The sequence below is a fragment of the Mesoplodon bidens genome (assembly GCF_964165515.1).
Source record: "Mesoplodon bidens genome assembly, chromosome: 16".
NCBI lineage: Eukaryota > Metazoa > Chordata > Mammalia > Artiodactyla > Ziphiidae > Mesoplodon > Mesoplodon bidens.
The window spans coordinates 66,074,036-66,094,785 of NC_138173.1; the positions used below are offsets into that span (position 1 = coordinate 66,074,036).

The window sequence follows — 20,750 nt, forward strand, 5'->3', positions numbered from 1 at the left end:
CACGAGGGAAGAGAGGGCGCTGGAAATTGACGCTGCATAGCAGGTACCACCCATCTGCATTGTGGCCTGTGTTAGCGTATATAAGTGCCCTTCTGCTGATTGGACACCCAGAAGTGCTCCCAGGGGATGGCAACCTCAGGGTAAATGGGAGAGGGGCAGTGGATATCAACACTTTCGTCATCAAATAAACATTAAGGAACAGAGGGGAATTCTCCTACCCAGTGTCTCGCCGCCCCTGTGTTTGGTCATGCAGGTCACAGGGGTGAAAGAGTTTTGGGGAAGCATTGAATTTTAGCTTCTGCCATCCCCACAGCAATCCTGTCTCACAGGTTAGGAAACGTGGTCTCAGGTTATTTTGGTTTCATGGCCTTTTCCCAGAGCTGGGGAGGAGCCTGCACTCTCTCTCACGCCTGTGCCCTTGTTCCTTCCCAGTCCTGGCTCACGAGGTCAGGGCGTTGGTGGCAGGGCCAGGTTGGTTCAGATCAGCCCTGCCCAGCTACCTGCTGCTTCACACCGCAGAAGCTGATCGCGTCTCTGATTTAAGCCTTGTTGCTGGGGGCTGGATGTGCTAAACTCCTGGTGCCCAGGGACCCCAGGCTTTATCTGTCCCAAGGCGGAGTCCCTCAGATCGGTTACAGGGTGTGACTGCCCCTCAGCGTGGCTCATGGAAAGAAATGATTAGGATACAGTCCTTTGGTGCTTTTGGACCTACAGCCAAGAGCTGTTCTGGCACCCAGAGAAGAGTATCTGCAAATTCTAGCACCAGATATGGATTCAGAAACAAAACCAAGCAAAACATCTGGAATTTTTTTTCCTAATTAATATATGCTTGTTGAAAAATGGCCTCCACAAACTTACAGAAACGTAAAAAGGAGGAAGTGACCTTTCCGTGTAATGTCATCCCTGTTGTTTGGCAGAGAACGTGAACGAAAGGAGTCAGAAAAACCCCGGCTTGGAATCCTGCCTTGACTGTTTCAGTTTCTTTCTTTTTTTTTTTTTTTTAATTTTATTTATTTATTTATGGCTGTGTTGGGTCTTCGTTTCTGTGCGAGGGCTTTCTCTAGTTGTGGCAAGTGGGGGCCACTCCTCATCACGGTGCGCGGGCCTCTCACTATCGCGGCCTCTCCCGTTGTGGAGCACAGGCTCCAGATGCGCAGGCTCAGTAATTGTGGCTCACGGGGCCAGCCGCTCCGTGGCATGTGGGATCTTCCCAGACCAGGGCTCGAACCCGTGTGTCCTGCATTGGCAGGCGGACTCTCAACCACTGTGCCACCAGGGAAGCCCCTGTTTCATTTTCTTAAAGGTCTCACATGAAGGAAAATTCCTGCCATCTCCAAGGTACTTCATGAGAGTTCCAGGAGATGTTTGATGAAATTCTGTCCAGGGCTCTCATTGGTCCTTTGTGGGTTCCATAAGTGTTCTTTGTCCCCATCCCTGCCCCTTGCTTCTGGTCTTCTAGGAATCCAGACATGTGAGAGTATCCAGTCTCTGACCTGTTGCACGGGCCGCCCGTCTCCGCCCCCGCCCTGTCCTCTCGCTTGCGGGGGTGGCTGGCTCTTGCTCTTCCACCCCGGTTAGGCAAGGACAGTGGAGCCTCAGGCGTCCGGCTGGGAGCTGCTGTGGTGTTGCAAGACCTGGGCCTGCCTCTGGCTCCAGGTGTGTCCTCCTGAGGGTGTTGGAGGGAGTACGGGCAGGTTCCGGCCAAATGCACGCTCCTCTTTGCAGATTCTCCAAGGTGCCCACGACACACACCTCAGTAAGCACGACCTGTGTGTACTTGGCGCCTTGAATTGCCTGAAGGACAACACTTTCCCATCGTTAGCTAATTTGGAAAATGAACGGAAGGGAGATACCTTTGAATTTTTGGAAGTGTGAAGCATGATGTCTGTCATTCAGGTGTGTTCTTGGCTGCTGAGAAGCCATTGGCTGCCTTTCAGTTACTGAGCTGCTGGAGCTGGTAATAATGGCTAATACGTGCTGAGCCCCTTCTGTGTGTGCGGGCCCTGCCATGCACTTTGCCTGCATTATCTCATTTTATCCTCCCAGCAGCCCTATGAAGCCCTATAAGGGCAGGTGTTAATTTCTGCGGAGGAAGGTGAAGCTTCCAAATGCTAATACATAAGCCTCCTGGTGTGCACAGTGAGTAAGGAGACAGGATGCAAGTGGGCTGTTGTGATTCCAGAGCCTGAGTCTCCAAGGGGATATTTCCCTTCCAGCATCTCTCTGCTCCACTGCTTCCGTTAATCGGTGATTCAGCACCGTTCACTTTTCCTTTGGAATCTTTTTGCCTTCTCTCTGTTAAAAAAACAGTCTCGATCATTCTGGCCAGGTTTGCAGTAAATGCTCAGTGGATGACTATCCAGCGTGAGCATTAATTGAGCAGCTACTAGCTGCTAAGCAGCTTCAGGATTGGGTTCTGGGAAATGGGGAATTTAAGGATAACATAGTTGCTATCCTCAAGCTGCTCACCCACAGCTTTGTAATGGAGAAAACTCAGATACAAATGATGGCAGCTCAGTGTGGGACTAGGGCCGTGGAGAGAATAAGGCCTGTGTGCTTTTAGAGCATGCCAGTTCCGCATATTGGGTCACTGTGCCGGAGCAAATGGGCCAGAGGTGACAGGCTTGGGATTTGAATTGATACGGTGTCTGCCTTTATGCGGTGGGAGTGCTGGGGAAGGGGCAGCAGTGGATTTAGCTGTAAGTCACAGGGGGATGATGAGAAGACTGGGGAAGGCACAGTGAGAGAAAGGGCTTTGCAGGATGAGTAGAAGTTCACCAAGAAGGCTGAGCAGTTGGAAAGACGGCAGAAGCAGAGGCCCAGGGGAGAGTCAGTGAGTGACATGTCCAGTGTGCTCAGACTGCAGGGGTGTCTGTAGCTGAAGTTGAAACTTTAAGAGCTGGGACCCTGGGACCTCAATCCCAGCTCAGCTTATTACCACCCGTGTTATAGATTTTGCGGTTTTTTTCAATACACCAATTTGAGGTGTGTGCTGCCTAGAAGACAGTCGGTAAATACTAGCCGTGGGTGTTACCTTCAGCCTGACTGTGAAGCAGTTGACTGTCATCCTGCAGGTTTGAGACCGAGAAGCAAAATGATTAGATGCGTCCCGTGATCCTGTTCATCCTCAAAGGAAGGTCCTCGTCCTCCTCATGGCTTATGCTGAGGTGCCGCTGGGCGCTCAGCATGCGGGTTTCTTTTGACATGACCCTTTGGGTGCCTGTGTGTCTGTAAGAGGAAGCAGCAAGTGATGAGATGTGTTGTGAGCTGTACTGAGTTTTCTGTGGTGACTGGGGGAGAAATCAGAGTATTTTAGCTGCACAGCGTCCCCTCCTGAACCATCTGAGATCCGTTTCTCCTCCCGTTGCTATGGTTTTTGGGGTCCAGGGGGTCTGCTGGGGCTGCATGCTCCCTGGAGCCCGTCTAAAGGATTAGAAGTGCTCTGGCTAGGCGTCGTGAGGAATAAGTGCTCAGGCATCTGTTCTCCTTTTCCTTTTTCCTCTTCCAGTTCCTTCCTCTCCTCTAAACCACTCCACGTTTTCAGGATTTAGAGTGTATCATTTTCCTTTTTATCTTTTCCCCCCTCGGAGACAAAAGGAAGTTTCCAGTTCTGCTACTTCCTAGTTAGGTGACCTTGGACAAGCCACCCTGGTGAGCCTTAGCTGTTCATCTGTCAGATGCATCAGTAACTGCTTCGGAGGGGTGGGTGGGCACAAAGCGGGACCCTGAGCCCCAGGAGCCCAGCTCGTTGCTGGCCCAGAAGGGTGCTTGGTAAGGGTAACCCCCTCTCTCCCTCCCAGCCACAACCACTCACAGCCTCACTTTATCTCAAAGGTCTCACACCGAAGAGAGAGCAGTTAGCCCCCAGGAAGAGAGCTTCTCCAGTGAGCCCTGCAGCATCCCTGCATCACTACATCACCCTGTATCACTATCGCCCTGTATCACGTATCACCCTGCATCACTGTATAATCCTGCATCACTGTCGCCCCACATCACTATCACCCTACATGTCTGTCACCTGAGAGACCTATAGAGTAGACCCCTCCCCAGGCCTACTGGTCAGAATTGCCGTGGGTGGACCTTGGGGGGCTCTGTATTGTGACAAGCCCCTAGGTGATTCTTAGGCACACTCAGGTGTGAGACCCACTGGCCCAGAGAAACCTTTTGGGAGCCTAGTACTGAAACTCACACCGTGAAGGCACTTGGTAAATATGGAGTGATTCATGTACACCCCACACACAGCAGTGTGTGTGCGTGTGTGTATGTGCGTGTGCGTGTACGCATCTGTGCGATGTTGAACTTGACTTGCCATGGAGGCTGTGATGCCATGCCACTCAGTTCCCACGGAGCTCTGGAGACTTAAGTTCCCCAAGTCAGGTTTTTTATTTGGACTACTATTCTGATATGTTTTTAATGCATTTGAATTTCTGCTGCTTATTTTAAAATTTTCTTTTCCTCCTTTTCTACCTTCCTTCCCTCTGTCTCCTTTCTTTCCCTCGATGATGTTCCTGTTGCCCGTGTACTTTCTGTCTCCTGACCCCAGATGCCGACGGGATGGGGTGGAAGAGGGGCTTGCCTTTGGTGTGCGGGGGAAGGAGAGGCAGGTGCAAGCCGCTCCGCTTCCTTCGTCAGTCACTGGATGTTTTAAACTACTCCCTTCTTCCACGGAGCGCTGGGTGATCACTTCCCGAACCTCACGCCCAGTCTGTTGGATTTTTGTTCTGTCATCTCTGCCTCCTGTCCCACCATTGCCACTTTGGATTTACCCAGTGTCCCGTGGGCAGGCAGCTCGCCCCCCGAGTTTACTTAGTGAAATGTTCCCATGTGACTTGAAGGAAAGACCTTTTCGGTGAAAGTCAGAAATGCATTCCAAAATCACGATTGTGACCTCCCCGGAAGCGCAGCTAATCCACGTAATAAGAGGGGTTGGAATAAAGGTGATGATTATGGGATGTATGGAGCCGTGGGACGGGGTGGGGAGGGAAGGTACAGCAGGGTTGCCGGGTGGAAAGCTCTGCTTTGAGGAAACGAGCTCATGCAGAGGAAGTCAGTCCCCAGCCCCCGAGAGCCCGGGAGCTCAGGGTGCTGGGAACGTGACCCAGATCCTAAAGCAAGGCCAGGGTTTGGTGTCATGATGGATCTGGAGGAGGCTTGTAGTCTGATGGTCCCGAGTTCAGTTCCACCCCTTGAGAGCTGTGTAACATCGGGCAAGATGCCTTCCCTCTCCATGCTGACATTTCTGTAATGTGGGGATTTAAGACCTGTCTCTGGGGTTGTGAGCATTAATGGGGATTAAATGGGGGAATTAAAAAGGGCCTCTTCTGTGACTGGCGACTAATAAACGCTGTTTCTCGTCTTCCTCCGTCTACCGCTCCCACTACCCTGAGCCTCTTTTCCCTTCTACTCAACTTGTACACCTCTCAGCCTGCACGTGATCCGTCCATAAAAATAGCTCCAATCCGTGCAGGGCTCCCTGAGGTCCTGGAGCGTGTCCACTGCAGTTTGTGGGCTCAGTCCTTCAGTGCAGTTTGTGGGCTCAGTCCTTCAGTGGACTGTTTATTTCCCGTAGCCCCATTGCTTTAATGAGATTTGAAGCTCTTTGCAGGGAGGGTGTGAGATCTTGACTCTCCTTCAGAGTCACTTTCTTGGAGAACATAATGCGTCCTAGAGCTTCTCTATTTGGAGTCTTCAAGGGTGAGTTCTGCTGTCCTGTAAAGAACTGTCTCTTTAGTCATTGTTGGGTGGCTCAGTCCCATGGCCCTTTGTCCCTTGTCTTCCTGGGATTTGACTGACAGTTGGGTCTTTGCTGACCTTTCCCTGTGGTTCTTTATGAGAAAAAGCAAACAGAAGGAACTTAAGAAAAAGAAAAAAGACTTTGAAGGCTTGTCATTTGTAGAAGGAAAGTGTTCATGGCTTTCTCAGCTCATTTCAGTGTCTTAATCACCATCAGGGTGTAAAGGATCATGGAGGTGAGCTGATTAAATGGAAGGTTTTCTTTTATTGAGGACCTATTATGTGTAAGGGCTTGTATAGGTTAATTCTAATGTCCCCCCTAATTGTGCAAGGCAGGACCTATTTTGCAGGGAGGCAAGTAGATTCAGAGAACTGAAGTTCAAGGTTTCACGGCTGTTTGGTAAGCATTGGAGCTAGAATTCTCACCCTGGTCTGTTTGTCTATAAAACGCTGGTCATTGCTGGGCACAGCTTCCCTCCTGCCCACCCTGCTGTCTGTCTTTCCATCCATCCGTCTGTCTGCCTGCCTCTTTCTCTCTCTTAAAATTGCTGGTGCCATTTCTCTCTGGTCTGGTCTAGTGAATGAAAAAGAAAGCTCTTGTGAAGTAATCCCAGGGATCTGTAATCAAGACAGCTGTACCCCCAAAACAGGTGGGTCTGTAGGACAGTCTATGACAAGTGTGGTGCCATCACATTCTACCTGGGTGGGCGCTGCTCCCAGGTTTCTCCAGGACCCTTTGTCTTCTCACCTGCAGGTGGGGAGAAACAGTCAGGGGTCAGTTATTTTGGGGAGACCCACTGCTGCACTGCTACCCTGTCATCCCTGAGCCTGGTGGGAACGATGTGATGGGCAAACGTCCCACTCTGACGAGGAGCCTTCTGGAGCAGCATGTTGTGGGCAACACGAGACACTTACCTCAGGAAAAGAGCAAGGCCTGGGACCCACCGACAGGTCATTGGGTCGGGGCATTCTGGTCAGTTCCTGGCAGTGGATACTGATGCCTCGGGAGTCTCTGTTCGTTGCATTTTCTAGCGACCAAACTCGAAAGAGCCCTCCCCAACTCTGTCTTCCAGAACCTTCTTATCCTGTCACCCTGCCCCCGGTCTTTCCCTCCATATCCCCCTTCTAAGGCAGGACAGCCTAGGGGTTAGGCAAAAAGGCTGTGGCGGCAGAGCGCCAGGGCTCCTATCTCAGGGTCTCCGAGTCCCGCATGGCTTTGGGCGTACAGCTTGCTGTGTGCCCGTGTCCCCTTTTGAAAACGAGTTTACTACCTCACAGCATTGTTGAGGTGACACAGCATAAGACAACCAGCGCTCTTGGAGCGAGCTTGCAGGTGGTATGGCCCTGCTCTGCCGGGCCTCTGGTCACGCTGGCTTCAGGAGCAATGCCTCTCCCAGGCAGCGTGTGCCCAGCCCACCCTTTTCGCTCAAGATTTGCTTCTTATTCTGCATCCCACAGTTCTTAGCTAGGCCAACCTGGGCAAGTCACTTTACCTCTCTGGGCCTTGTTTCTCAGCTGTCCAGTGAGGACCCAGATTATTTCCAGGGTTTCTTGTGCTCTGACATGCTGAGGCCTCTCACATTCAGTGTGGTCCAGCCTCTCCTCCTCTGCTGAGCACCCACTACCCTGCTGTGGGAACCTGGCCATCACCAGCATATCCGATTACGGCCATGCACCATCTGCCCATTCGTATCTCTGGATCTCTTGGTGTAGCCTGAAAGCTCCCTGAAGGCAGGGATCCTGTCTTTCTTGACTCATGTGATTTCCAGCTCCTAGCACCATGCCTGATATTGTGAGCATTCAATGTGCAGTTATGATTAGTCACTTCCTATTCCAGCCAACATTTACTGAACCTCTGCTGAGTTCTCAAGGGCTGTGCAGGTCTCTGGGAGCCTGGCTGGACCCGAATGTCAGAATTTTTGAAGAATGACTCTAATCGGTGGAGGTGGAGGTGGAGGTACCTGGCCTTAGATGGTTCAGTGCAGAGGAACTGCAGTCCCTTGTTGACTTTGCTGAGTGGGGCAGGGCTCAGTCTGCATCTCCCAAGCAGCAGTACTGGCTGATCAGGACGGCTGAGATGATGCTGACCTTCTGCTGAGTCAGGGGCCCCCATGGGCAGGTCTGGGCACTGAGCATTTTGTATACAGTCTCCTCCACATCCGAACCCCAGGGGACATGCATTTCGATGCCTCGTTTTCATTCAACAGGTGAGGAGACACTTCCAAAGAGCCTAAGGGCTGTGCCCGTGGCCAGCGAGCGACTGACCCCATTGCGATTCCCGCCCGGGTCTATCTGGCCCCCGAGCCCCCATCCCCTGAATGAGGAATTGGGCGAGTGGGAGGAGGGGTGAGTGGGGGAGCATGGGCCGGAAGGCTTGGAAATTCCAAGGCAGCTGATCCGTGTCATCCCAGCACACACTGGGGAGAAACTGAAACGAAGCAAAAATAGAGTCAGTCAGTGGTCGGACAGCTGCCGCTTTCCCTGGGAACAAATCTGCTTGATTTATCTCCCCAGGTTAGGCAGGCCCCAGCTCTCGGGGTATCACTGAGAAATAATCTGGACACGGTGGAGAAATTGCCGCAGCTCCCTTCCTCAGAAAAAGATAAAGCAGACACCTGCTTGGTAGCATCCGTGTTGATGGAGTCTTGCGTACCTGAGGGAGAGCGAGACCAGCTAAGATGGTGCGAGCTTTACCGACTGGATCCTCCCCTTGGGGAATTGGTCCATCCTCCCCACAGCTGGTCCTCCTCCCCCCACCCCCAGCAGCTTTCAGAGGTGGCGCAGTCAGCATCTGCTGACTCTTGCTCCTACTAAAATTAACACTCTGACTGATCACTGCTGCAAGAGAGGGAAAGACAGGGAGAGAAAACATACACATGGAGTCCAGGAGACCCAGAAACAGAGAGAGGGCTTGGAGCCCAGCCAGGCACCCACTAGGAGACACGCTCTCCGGCTCCCACCATCACAGTCCGAAAGACTGTGTTTCTCTCCCAGTGTCGGTGCCGGGGGCTGCGTGACCTGGCTTTGTGTATTCCAGTCTCTGCCACCCCAGGATCCCTTAAGCCTTCCTATTCCCAGAGCACTCCTCTGTGCATCCCATCGTTAGGGGAAGCTGGTAGTTTAGAAAGATGCTCTCTTGGTGTTGGGTAGGAAATAGAGGCAGGCTGTTTCTCGTTTTTCTCCAACATGTTCACTACCGGGCAGTGGTCAGCTGTTGGAAATACCTGGTAGGGAGCGTCAAGAACGAAGTGACCTATTTGGGCCTGACAGAGGCAGAGGCTAGGAGGGGAAAGACTCAACCAAGAGAATCGGGCCAGGGGCTGTATTTTCTTGTGGGGCAAGTCCATGTCAAATTCCGTGTCACTAGGCCAGAGCGAGCTTATTTGTGAAGTGTTTCCCTGAGCACCCTCCCCGGGGCAGGGTCAGCTCTAAGGCAGCAGGGCATGAAAATACAAGGCAGAGAAACCTAGAAGGGGCCATTCCCAGGCCTGAGCGGGTGTTGCCACATCTTCAGTGTTCCAGCAAACGTACTTGCACAGGAGACATTAAAAAAAAAATGTTACTTAACTTTTTATTGAGGTTACATGCATAAAAAAGCACACATATCAGAAGCATATAAAACAGCTTGATAAGACATCCAGTGTAGCCGCCACCGGGATGGATGGAACACTACCAGCGTGTGAGAAGCCCCCTCCGGACCCCTTCCCGTCACTGACTGTCCCATCCCCCCTCGCTCAGATAACCTTGTCCTGACTTCTAACAGCACAGGTTAGGTTGACATGTTTATGTTTTTAATATAAATGACATCACAATGCATTCCCTTGTGTCTGGCTTCTTTCACTCAAAATTACATGTGTGAGATGTATTCACATGCTACATGCAGTTGTAGATCATTCTCGATGCTCTGTAATATTCCTCTGTGTGTGTGTGTGTGTGTGTGTGTAATATCCATTCTCCTGCTGGGAGGCGTTGGAGTAGTTTCCAGTGCGTGGCTGTCATGAGTAGCGCTGCCATGAACATCCGACAACATATCTTTTGGCGAACATCGGTACACATTTCTGGGAGTTTATACCTAAGCGTAGGCTATGTAAAGCATATATTCCGCTGCGGTGGATCATGCAAAACAGCTTCCCAAAGTGGTTGTTTGTCTTTCTTTCTTCAGAATGCCTGTGCACCAGCTTGTATGAAAATTCCACTTCCCCAGCCAAGCCAATCCTGGGTATTGCCTGTCTTTTTTTATTTTGGCTAATCCATTACAGGAAGAGCAAATGACCCAAAAGGAGTCACCTAGCAGAGGAAACAGAACTGCTCCCTGAGGGAGAAGTGTAGCTGTCTGATGGTCCTAGAAGCCGTGGTGTGCAGCGCCCTGCATCCTGTGTTCTTGCAGGTGGAGTCCGTGGCAGAGCTGCCTTCTTGTGAGAGCATCAGTTCTGCCCCTGCGCCTGGTCAGGGACCACCGCTTTGCTGCAGTAATACCCAACAGACCATGGAATAACTCTTCCCCAGGTGACAGCGCTTTAATGTACCCAGCCCCAGCAAAACAAACTGGGCTTCATGTTTGCCTGTGGGCCTCAGTAAACATTTAACAGACTGTGTGCCCCCTTCTCTCCCCTGCCATGAACCGGGGCTGGTGCCATAAATCCGTGCTCCCCTCCTGCCGTAAGCACCCCCTCTCAGCTGACCCGACTCCGGTCCTAACTTTCTGGTGCGGTGCTGCTCCTGGGCCGGAGCCGAGGAGGAAAGAAGGGCGCGTGTGAGGGGTCCTGGGACAGACCGCCCTTGATGGGTGGGAGGCCGCCTCCATTTGATGTGTGAAATAAGGGCTGACCCTGAGCTCTTAATGTGTGCCCAGCAACATGCTGAGTGCTTTATGTTGATTATTTCATGTCAGCCTCACAGCACTTCCAAGAAGTGGGTAGATGTGATTTACTCCCATTTTACAGATGAGGAAACCAAGGGTGAACAATATTTCCCCAGAGTGACATAGCTAGTAAATTTGGTAGTTTGACTTCCAACTCTAATGTTTAAACCACTCTCCTGTACTTTTGTCTTGGGGCCTGATATTTAGACATTTAAGCTTCCTTTTGAACCCATCTTTCTCTTGGGTCTAAAAGCTGTGTCAGGTCGGTTTAAATGGAACAAGGGGACTCACTCTTTGACCTCTGGTCACTGAAGAATGAGTAACACAGAGGATGGACGCCCTTTGGCATGGTTGCAACAACAGATGGAATAATGACCCCCAAAGATGCCCATGTCCTTGTCCCCAGAACCTGTGAATATGTTACCTTACTTGTCACAGGGGACTTTGCAGATAAGATTAAGGTTCAGGACCTTGAGATAGATTATCTTGCATCACCTGGGTGGGTCCAGTGTAATCTCATGGGACCTTAAAAGTGGAAGAGGGAGGCAGAAGAGTCAGAGGAGGTGAGATGATGGAAATGGGCTGAGAGATGCTGTGATAGAGGAAGGTGGAGGGAGGGGCCACTAGCCGAGGAATGTGGGCAGCCTCTCGAAGCTGGAAAAGACAAGGAAGCAGATTCTTCTTAGAACCTTCAGAAAGGAGCACAGACTGCCAACACCTTGATTTTTTTTTTTTTTTTTTTTTTTTTTTGCGGTACGCGGGCCTCTCACTGCTGTGGCCTCTCCCGTTGCGGAGCACAGCCTCCGGACGCGCAGGCTCAGCGGCCATGGCTCACGGGCCCAGCCGCTCCGCGGCATGTGGGATCTTCCCGGACCGGGGCACGAACCCGTGTCCCCTGCATCGGCAGGCGGACTCTCAACCACTGCGCCACCAGGGAAGCCCCAACACCTTGATTTTAGCTTAGTGGGACCTGTGTTGGACTTCTGACCTCCAGAACTGTAAGCTCATGAATTGTGTTGTCTTACACCACTAAGTATTGGAAAATGTGTAATTGCAGCAATGGTTGCTATTGGTGACAGTTGACGTAATGGTCAAGCTCACGGGCTTTGGAGCCAGGTTGCCTGATTTCCAATCCCTGTTCTGTGGTTTTCCTAGCTGTGTGACCTTGGGCAAGTGGCTTAAGCTGTCTGGGCCTCAGCTTTCTCATCTCTGAAGTCAGATGAGAATGTTATATAACACATAGGGTTGTGGTGAGGATTAAATGAAGATTCTATGCAGGGGGAATGTCTGGAACTAAGTTTTAGCCACGGCCCTTCGGGTAGGCATCCTGGATCAGGGCGCAGACTTAGGAGACAGATTGGGCTCAGATGCAGGCTCCACTCTTTCTAGTTGTCTATGGCTATCTTTCCTCATCTGGAAAATAAGGGCAGGAGTCTCAGGGTGGTTGGGGATTGTATCAGGTGGGGGCCAGAGCTTTTAGCAGGGTAACTGCTGTTGCGTAAGGGCAGGTATTGTTATCATGGGTGGGTAGGTGGCTGTTGAGCCCCAAGCCCTAAGCACTGTGGACCCATCTGTTTGTTCTTCAGTTATCTTTAGGGTAAGTTAAGTGCTCCGGGTTAGGAGACCAAGGTCTCCCCCAATAGCTATAACAGTACTGAGTACCTAGTAGGCGCTCAGCAGTTGCTGAAGGAATGAATAAAAAAGGAACAGGCCCCAGGCCCTGCCCCTGAAGACGTTCATAGCACAGGACAAGGCCTGGAAGGATGCCAAGGCTTTGTGGTTATCTTTAAAAAGAAACAAAACAGAGAACTACTTCCTACCAGCTGACCCCAAACCCCCTCAGCTGGGACCTCTGGGCCGTGCAGGGGAGCCCAGGGCAGTGTGCCAGGCCTGGCTGTGCCGGCCACTCCCTAAGCCAGCCACCTAACCCTTCCGGAACTTTCTGTCCTCCTGTTTATAACGGCTGTACCTCAGCCCCTTTGCCCTACTTGGATAGTTCCTAAGAAGGAACCCTAAGCAGTAGAAAGTTCCCTTGGTGCGAGGGCTTTGGTGCCTGTAGGACACTCCCCACCCCTGTCTCTGGCCTCACCTCTATTTTAGTGTCAGAGCTGCAGGGCCTTATGTTTAGTGATTCCCCTCTCAGTGTATTAGGTGAAACATAAGGAAGGAAGAATAACTGCTGCTCTGGGTCCGTGATTGTAACAAGATCGATTTTTCTCCTTCCCATCCCCAGGCTTGATCTTTTGACCAGAAAGGAATTAAAAAGATGGTCCCTCGAGATGGCTGTGCCTGTCAGGCTGTGCCTGTCAGCTGCATGGAGCTTCCCTGAAGGCTTTTCTGAGCCGTGTGGATGTACAGTGATTCTCGGCCGCCTGAGGAATGACGCTGGTGGAAGCCCTCTCTCCAGTGACACACACCCGCCCCATTTCTGGATGCTAAAGGCGGTTTTAGGAAGCTCCTGGCTGAGTGCCTCGTGGATCCTGCAGCCTGGATGCCCCTGGTGGACGGAGGACTGAAGCTTCCTGCCCCTGCTGCCGACAGGAATGTTCGGCTGGGGCTCGGCCAGCTCCCTCGGGGGCCCCCTATGAAACGTAAGGCCCCCCTTCTCCTTGTTCACGTATCTCTCGCGTGTCCTGTCCAGCACCCACCTGGGCTTCAGCTGCTGCTGCCCTGGCTGGCGGGAGAGAGGTCACCACCACGTGACCGGCTCTCAGAAGGGGCTGGCATTTGACGAGCTCGCTCTGTGTGTCTGGCATCATTGTGCTGGGTGTGTGTGTGGGACAGATGGAAATGGAGAGGTGCCTCCAAGGAGCCGTCACTGAGGTTGTCATCGTGCCTGTCACCCTCTACTGATTTTCCTGGTTCGTGTGTCTGTCCTCACCTACCAGATCATACGTGCCTTGAAGGCCGGGGCCTCTTCCGCGTGGCTCTGTGTCTACAAGACACTGTATAGTGCCTGGCACGTCTCCTGCTGCAGAAAGGGTGAATGAGGACACGACCGTTAGCGAGTTAAGACACTGCAGACACTGTAAACAGGGAGGGTAGGCACAGGGAGAGGATTTTCTGGCTCTGTCCTTACGGCTGGAAACCAAGAACTGAGCGTCCGCTGGGTGCCTGTGGAGCCAGGAGGGCCTGGGTTGGAATCTGTAACCGTATCTGTGGAGTGACTCAGGACAAGTGACTGCTGCATTCCTTGCCCTTCTCTACCCAGTGGGGTTGACTCATCGCCGTCCTTCATAGGGTTGGTGTTGGTCCCAAAATAGTCGTGCACGTGCCGACACCCAGCGTTGTGCCTGGCACACAGCAGATGCTCAGCACGTGGGAGGGAAGGTCACTCACGGCTGCTTGGGGGAAGGCTTCCAGGAAGGAGGGGTGTGGCTTGGGCCTTGGAAGTCTTTCTGAGCAGAGCCAGGTGGGCCGCACTGGCCTTTGAACTGGGAACTGCTGGTTGGCGTGGACAGTTGATCAAAGGTCCCAGTCCCCAGAGCCCACGGGAAGGCCGAGCGGCCCGGCCGGCAGCAGGCGAGGGAAAGGAGCCTCCTGTCCGCATGAGGGAGCGAGCAGCCGGACTTGGGCCCGGAGACGGAGGACTCCGGCAGTTCTGCAGTTGACAAGCTGTCCTGACCAGGCAGCTGGGAGGTTGGTGGCTCTGAGGGATGTTGCCTTGGCGTTGGGCTGCCCCCAGGAGAGTGGCAGCTCCAACAGCCAGTGCCCTGTGCGCTCAGGTCACCTGGGGCCACCTGGCACTTGGCTGCCAGGACGGCACGAGGGGCGGTGCCTGGGGTTCGAGTTTGGTTGCATTCTTTATGGTTCCGCTCAGGCCCGACGGCATTTCTGAGCACGGCTTTCCCTGACCTCCTCGTGGAAGTAATGGCCGTCTGGTTATTCCCTGCTGTCCTGGTCCACAGCTCCTCCCTGCGTTGTGATATTATAACCACTTAGGCAAGGTATTTGATTTCCTGTCTTTCTCCCACCCTAGAAGATAATCTGAGGTCAGGAGACATGTGTGCCTCGTTCACAGCCTAAACACACGGCAGGTCTCTTATTTACTGCATCGTAGTTGATCAGATCAGGTGGTGATTCGGTGCTTTTCTTTCAGCGGCTGTGAAAAGGACCGACTAGAGGGAGACGCGCTGTTTGAGCATCTGTGTAACCTGGTCAGCCCAGCAGTTCCCCTGGCGGACAGCCGTGTGCCCATTTTACAGCTGAGAACTTTGAGCGGCCATGTAACTTGCCCAAGGTTATTTATCCAAGAGAAGGCAGAGCAGGAGGCTGAGAAGGGTGTGTTGTGTGTGTGTTGTGTGTGTGTTGTGTTGCGTGTGGTGTGTATGGTGTGTGTGGTGTGTGGTGTGTTTGTGTGGTATGTGAGGTGTGTTTGTGTGTGTGTGGTGTGTGTGTGGTGTGTTGTGTGGTGTGTGTGTGTGGTGTGTGTGTTTGTGGTGTGTGTGGTGTGTGTGGTGTGTGGTGTGTTTGTGTGGTGTGTGAGGTGTTTGTGTGTGTGTGGTGTGTGTGTGTGGTGTGTGTTTGTGGTGTGTGTGTTTGTGGTGTGTGTGGTGTGTGAGGTGTGTGTGTGTTTGTGGTGTGTGTGGTCTGTGAGGTGTGTGTGTGGTATGTGTGTGTTTGTGGTGTGTGTGGTATGTGTGTTGTGTGTGGTGCATGTGTGTGTTGTGTGTTGTGTGTGTGTGGTGCGTGTATGGTGTGTGAGGTGTGTGTGGTTTGTGTGGTGTGTGAGATGTGTTTGTGCGTGTGGTGTGTGTCCGATGTGTGTGGTGTGTGTGTGGTGTGTGAGGTGTGTGTGGTTTGTGTGGTGTGAGGTGTGTGTGGTGTGTGGTGTATGTGTGTGTGTGTGTTGTGTGTGTGTGTGTGTGTGTGTGTGTGGAGCAGTGCCTGCTGTGGAATGCTCCTGGGGTCCTTAGGATGGGGTTTCTCTTTGTCACCTGGGAGAGACAGGCTTTCAGTAAGAGCTCTGTGCTCCCTGTATGGGGGAAGCAGGCCCCATGCTGGGCCGTGGGACCAGGTGTGGTTGGGGTCACAGTACAACCCCCAGGGGTCCATGGTCTGCTGGGAGGAATTGGTGACAGTTGCTATGCTCGCTGCTGTCCACAGCCAAGTAGGACAGGGAGAGGAGTCCTCCGGGACGGACTCTTGAGGGTCTGGGGGTCCTTGGAGGGTTGGGAGGTTGGGCTGGGCTTGCAATGGCCATCAGAGCTCTTCCTGGGGACGTGAGGGGCTCAGCTAGGCAAGTGAGTGGGGACCCCGAGGCACAGCACTGCCCCTTCCGCTTCTGCCCTCCCAGGCCCCTCACATGTCTTCTGCCATCTCCCTGCGCCCTCCTGCTGCAGAGTTGCGCCCTCACTTATCACATGGCCCGCAGCCCTGCTTTTTCTCCTTTTATCAGTTACTCCCTAGAATAACCCCATTGTGGTGGTCTGGGTTATCTCACGCTCCTCCCGGGAGGGGGTGGGTGGGCTTGGGCACCAGAAGGCACAGAATGGTCACGGTGAGAAGTAAGATGCCCGCTTTCCCCCCTCTCTGGCTGCTCCGAGCAGCTGCCCCGTGTCTGCGAGGGTGCACCCTGCGGGCACAGATGTGGAAATAATCGCCGTTTGTTAAGCCACGTTCTGTGCAGGGCACGTGTCAGACCTTATTCTGTTCCAGCCCCAGACCAGACCTATGGGGTGGGCACTAGAACAGTCTCTTTTAGTGCTGAAGTAACTGGGAGGCCAGACAGGCGAAGCAGGTCTCCCCCAGGGATCACAGGCAGGATTGGAACCCAGTTCTCACTGATTCCAAAGCCGCTGGTTCACACAGCTTGGAACTGAGAGACACAAGTTCTACTCCCTTCTTAGCCCCAGTGACTGTGTGACCTCGGGCAGATCACCTCCCTTCTCTGGGCCTTGGTACCCTCGTTGCTAGGGAGACTGTCTAATTTCTCTTCTAGCCTGGGAGTGAAGGCAGCAGCACTTACTCTGGGAAGACAGGTTTAAGCCAGGATGCTTCTGGTGGTGCCGGTCCTGGTGGGCCTGGCGCAGCTGCTCTGCTGCCATTTTCTGGGTCCACATCGGCTCCTCCAGTTTTTTCTTTGCAATTGTGTGGCCAGTTTGCATTTCTGCTTGGCCTAATATCATCTCACAAGTCTGTTTTTAGCTGCTTGGAGGAACCCATTTTTCTTTGAGCCCTGTTACCCCAGACTGCTGCTAGAGCATGCCCGACCATTTAAAAAAAAATTTAATTAACTGATAGGCCCTTGTGGTGATTGAGAGCACACATTCTAGTTGACGGGGGAGGGTCTGGGGGATGCAGGGCTGCCCCCCACCTCCACGGACACCCCAGCCAGCATTCCTGGAGATGGCTTAGCAGCCTGGACCTGTTCTCCCATGGGGGGGCCTGGGCTCCTGGGGTCCACACCGGCTGAGTCTGGAGACCAGGCTTGTCATTGAACAGCCATGGGGTTGCTTAGTGGATGGTGTTTATCAAAGCTTGATTAATCTTCCAACCTGGGGAAGTGGCTGGAACCCCACTTTTACACATGAAGAAACTGAGGTTCAGAGAGATCTGGAAAACTACCAAGATTATCTCAGGAGAGCGTGGAGAAGCTGGCATGCCCTCCTATCTGTCAGCCTTCAGCCTCCCTGCTCCTGCTTGGCCTGTGGTTCTCAAGAGTGCAGTGAGGTGTACAAGATGCCTCTAGGTTATAGAGGGGCAAACTTAAAAAAAATGTTTTATATTTATTTTAACTTGAATTAGAAAAAGACCATGATTGGCATAGGAGACCTGTGATTTTGCAGATATTACTGCTTAGGATGTAGTTATGTAAGTTAAAAAAAAGGTCAATTTTGCAAAAATGTTAAGGTAGCAACATGTGGACACAGCCCTCTGCAGAGGGCTAAATTTGGAGCACATGTCCTTGCTTCGATTGGTGGCACTTTGGCTGTGTGGCCCTGGCCACATCACTGGAGACAGAGTGTTCCTCAGACTGACCTGAGTAGCTCTATGTCACTGTGCTGTTTAGCCCACTGTGATCCTCCCTAAATCCAGAAGATTCATGATGAAACGATTGCACAGCTCAGTCTGAAGCTAGATTGAAAACAAAAAGAATCTCGGAATGATAGTACTTTATAATCCTATAATTCTGCTTGAATTGACAAAGTCTACTGATCTCAGCTCTGCCAACTGTATTCTACTTATTGAACACCAAAGTTTGCCAATCAACTCCTGTATTACTCTCTGGGATTGGATTATGAAGTAGTAAATATTACCACTATGCAATCCATCCAGGACTCATTCATTCATTTTTTTTTCATTCATTTCTCCTCAGTACATAGGGGATAAATATTACCTACCCTATGGGCTTATTGTGAGAATTAAATAAGAGATCATATTGAAGAGCTTACTTCAGTGCCTGACATATAATCAGCACTCAGGGATTATTCACTATTTTTAAACCCAGTGTTAAAATGGAATTAGAGGGCTTCCCTGGTGGCGCAGTGGTTGAGAGTCCGCCTGCCGATGCAGGGGACACGGGTTCGTGCCCCGGTGTGGGAGGATCCCGCATGCCGCGGAGCGGCTGGGCCCGTGAGCCATGGCCGCTGAGCCTGCGCGTCCGGAGCCTGCGCTCCGCAGTGGGAGAGGCCACAACAGTGAGAGGCCCGCGTACTGCAAAAAAAAAAAAAAAAAAAAGGAATTAGAGGATCAAAACATACAGACCTATGGAAATAAAGACCATTGAGGATGCGCAAGTTACTAATATTGAACATTAAGTTTAGTTCTGAGTTCCTGGTTAGCACGACACACTGACTAGGTTATATTTGTGTCTAAATCAAGGCTTGGCAAACCTTTTCTGTCAAGGGATGAGTAGTAAATATCTTTGGCTTTGTGGGCTGTACAGTTCTGTCACTACTAGTCAGTTCTGCCTTTGTGTCTGGAAAGCAGCCATAGACAGTATGTAGATGAATGGACATGGCTGTGTTCCCATAAAACTTTATTTATAAGAACTGGCAATAGGGACTTCCCTGGTGGTGCAGTGGTCAAGAATCCGCCCGCCAATGCAGGGGACACGGGTTCGAGCCCTGGTCCGGAAAGATCCCACATGCTGTGGAGCATCTAAGCCCGTGCGCCACAACTACTGAGCCTGCACTCTAGAGCCCGCGAGCCACAACTACTGAGCCTGTTTGCCACAACTACTGAACCTGCGCTCTAGAGCCCGCAAGCCACAACTACTGAAGCCCACACGCCTAGAGCCTGTGCTCTGCAACAAGAGAAGCCACCGCAATGAGAAGCCCGCGCACCGCAAGGAAGAGTAGCCCCTGCTCGCCGCAACTAGAGAAAGCCCTCACCAGCAATGAAGACCCGACCCAGCCCAAAATAAATTAATTAATTAAAAAGAAAAAGAACTGGCAAAAGGCCTACAGGCTATAGTTTGCCCCTTGGTCTAAGTGAAGGAAACCTGTTTGTCTTTGAACGTGAGAGACTCCTCCTGGCTATAAACACTATAAAAAACTTGTTACAAGATGTAGTCTTCGTATGAGGCTTGTTAAGCAGCATATGGATGGCGCTTGCTTTGGGGTTTTACGGAAAATACAAAAGGTCTTCACACTGTCGGTTCTCTTACCATGTGCATAGCAGACATTTGTTGAAGGCTTACTATGTGCCATCCTCTGATGCTCTGACCCATAGTAAAACCTAAAGACACGTGCATTTTGGCAGGGGCTGCAGCGCCAGCAAGGGGTCTTCTTGGTGACTCTTTAGGGCGTCATTTCAGAGGCGTGTTTTCAGTGTTGGATGCTCTTTCCAGCCCTGGAATTACACACAGGCCTCAGTGCTAATTTGAGTGGCAGGCCTGGGTGCCCGGATCCTACCTCACAGGGTGCCTGGGACCGGCTGGGAGATCCTTGCCCTCCTTTGGCTGAGAGCTGCAGTTGTTGGAAGACTGTGGTCTTTGGAACAAAACACAGCCAGGTTGTGAAACTTTGCTGTTTCATAGCTGTGTGACCTTGCGGTAGTTCCTAAACCTCTCTGAGCCTCACTTTCATCATCCACAAAGTCAGGACCATAACACCGCTGAATCTCTAGTTCTTACCTGAGTATTTGCTCCTTCAGTGTTAGCTCCTCCCCATGGGGGCCTAGGGGCTGCTGGCCCTCCCTCATCCCAGGAAGCCAGGTCCTGGCTTTTTTAGCTGGAGCCTGAAGTGTGAGAATGGCCGTCCCCTCCTCCTGGGTGAGTGTTTAGTGTAAAAAGCCTTGAGAAAACACTGGCCTGCGGAATTCCAGAGTTAATGAAGGGGGCAGATTCCAGGAGGGTCTCTGTTTGACCTCTCACCCTTTCCCCAACACCCTGTTATCCCTGAGCGGGTTTGGAAGCAATGGAAGGTTTATAGCTACTACACAAAAAATCTCTCACGCAGTGGGGCAGGGCCTTGGCCTTGGCCGCTGGAAGCCTGGGTCAGCGTGGGTGAGTTTGAGCCCCTTCCCTATGGCACCTGTTTAACCTGGCTAATGTGAGAGGCAAGGCAGGCCATCAGGGGAGATGGGGAGCATATTTGAGAAAGTTGGGGAATGATTCTCAATTTCTCCAAAGGAGGGGTGGAGTGAGGGGCTGTGTGAGAAGTTTGAAAGGAGACTCAGCTGCCTTAAAAAAAAGGGGGAACATTTTCTTCATTATTCTTACATTAGAACCCATACATTGTATTCAGTTAGGACTAGTGGTGTAGGATAAAGAGAACACGCTTTTGTGGGTGGCTGCAGTTTCAGGAGATGCTCTCTGCTTCTGCTTTATAGAACCTTCAGGGAAAAGGCTTCGGAGGCCAGAGCTAGGCAGTGACATGCCATAGCTTAGGACGCTGGAGGCTGGAGTCCAGCTCTGTCTGTGTCTGCAACTCTGGGACTTGGGTGGCTATGGTGGGCCTTCGAGGAGCTTCGGGGCCTTGGCTGTGCGCTTGTGTTCCCATCTGCCCTGTTGATCTCTCTTCTCACCTGTCACCTTGCTGGCACCTGTGGTGGTGGGGGGAAGCTTGGTCCCCCTTTCTTGGTCTTGTTAAAGTGGCAGCTGTGTTCATAGCTGGTTTTGCAGGGCAGTTGCTGGCAGTGGGGTCTTTCCCTCCCATCTACCTATCTGCTACCCTCTATGACTCCACATGGGGGTGGGGATTTCTGGGGA

General features: G+C 52.0%; 1 long non-coding RNA gene across 25 annotated transcripts in view; it reads left to right on the forward strand.

Moving 5' to 3' along the window:
• Positions 1-20,750, forward strand: part of LOC308630271 — a 369,427-nt gene that overhangs the window by 56,589 nt on the left and 292,088 nt on the right. For 23 of the 25 annotated variants that reach the window (XR_014017791.1, XR_014017792.1, XR_014017793.1 and 20 more), the window contains one exon: positions 12,828-13,185. This is a non-coding gene — a long non-coding RNA (uncharacterized lncRNA). Of the gene's footprint in view, positions 1-9,992; positions 10,240-11,170; positions 11,593-12,827; positions 13,186-20,750 lie in introns of those variants that run through there. The other 2 variants (XR_014017794.1, XR_014017815.1) reach the window with 2 other exon arrangements.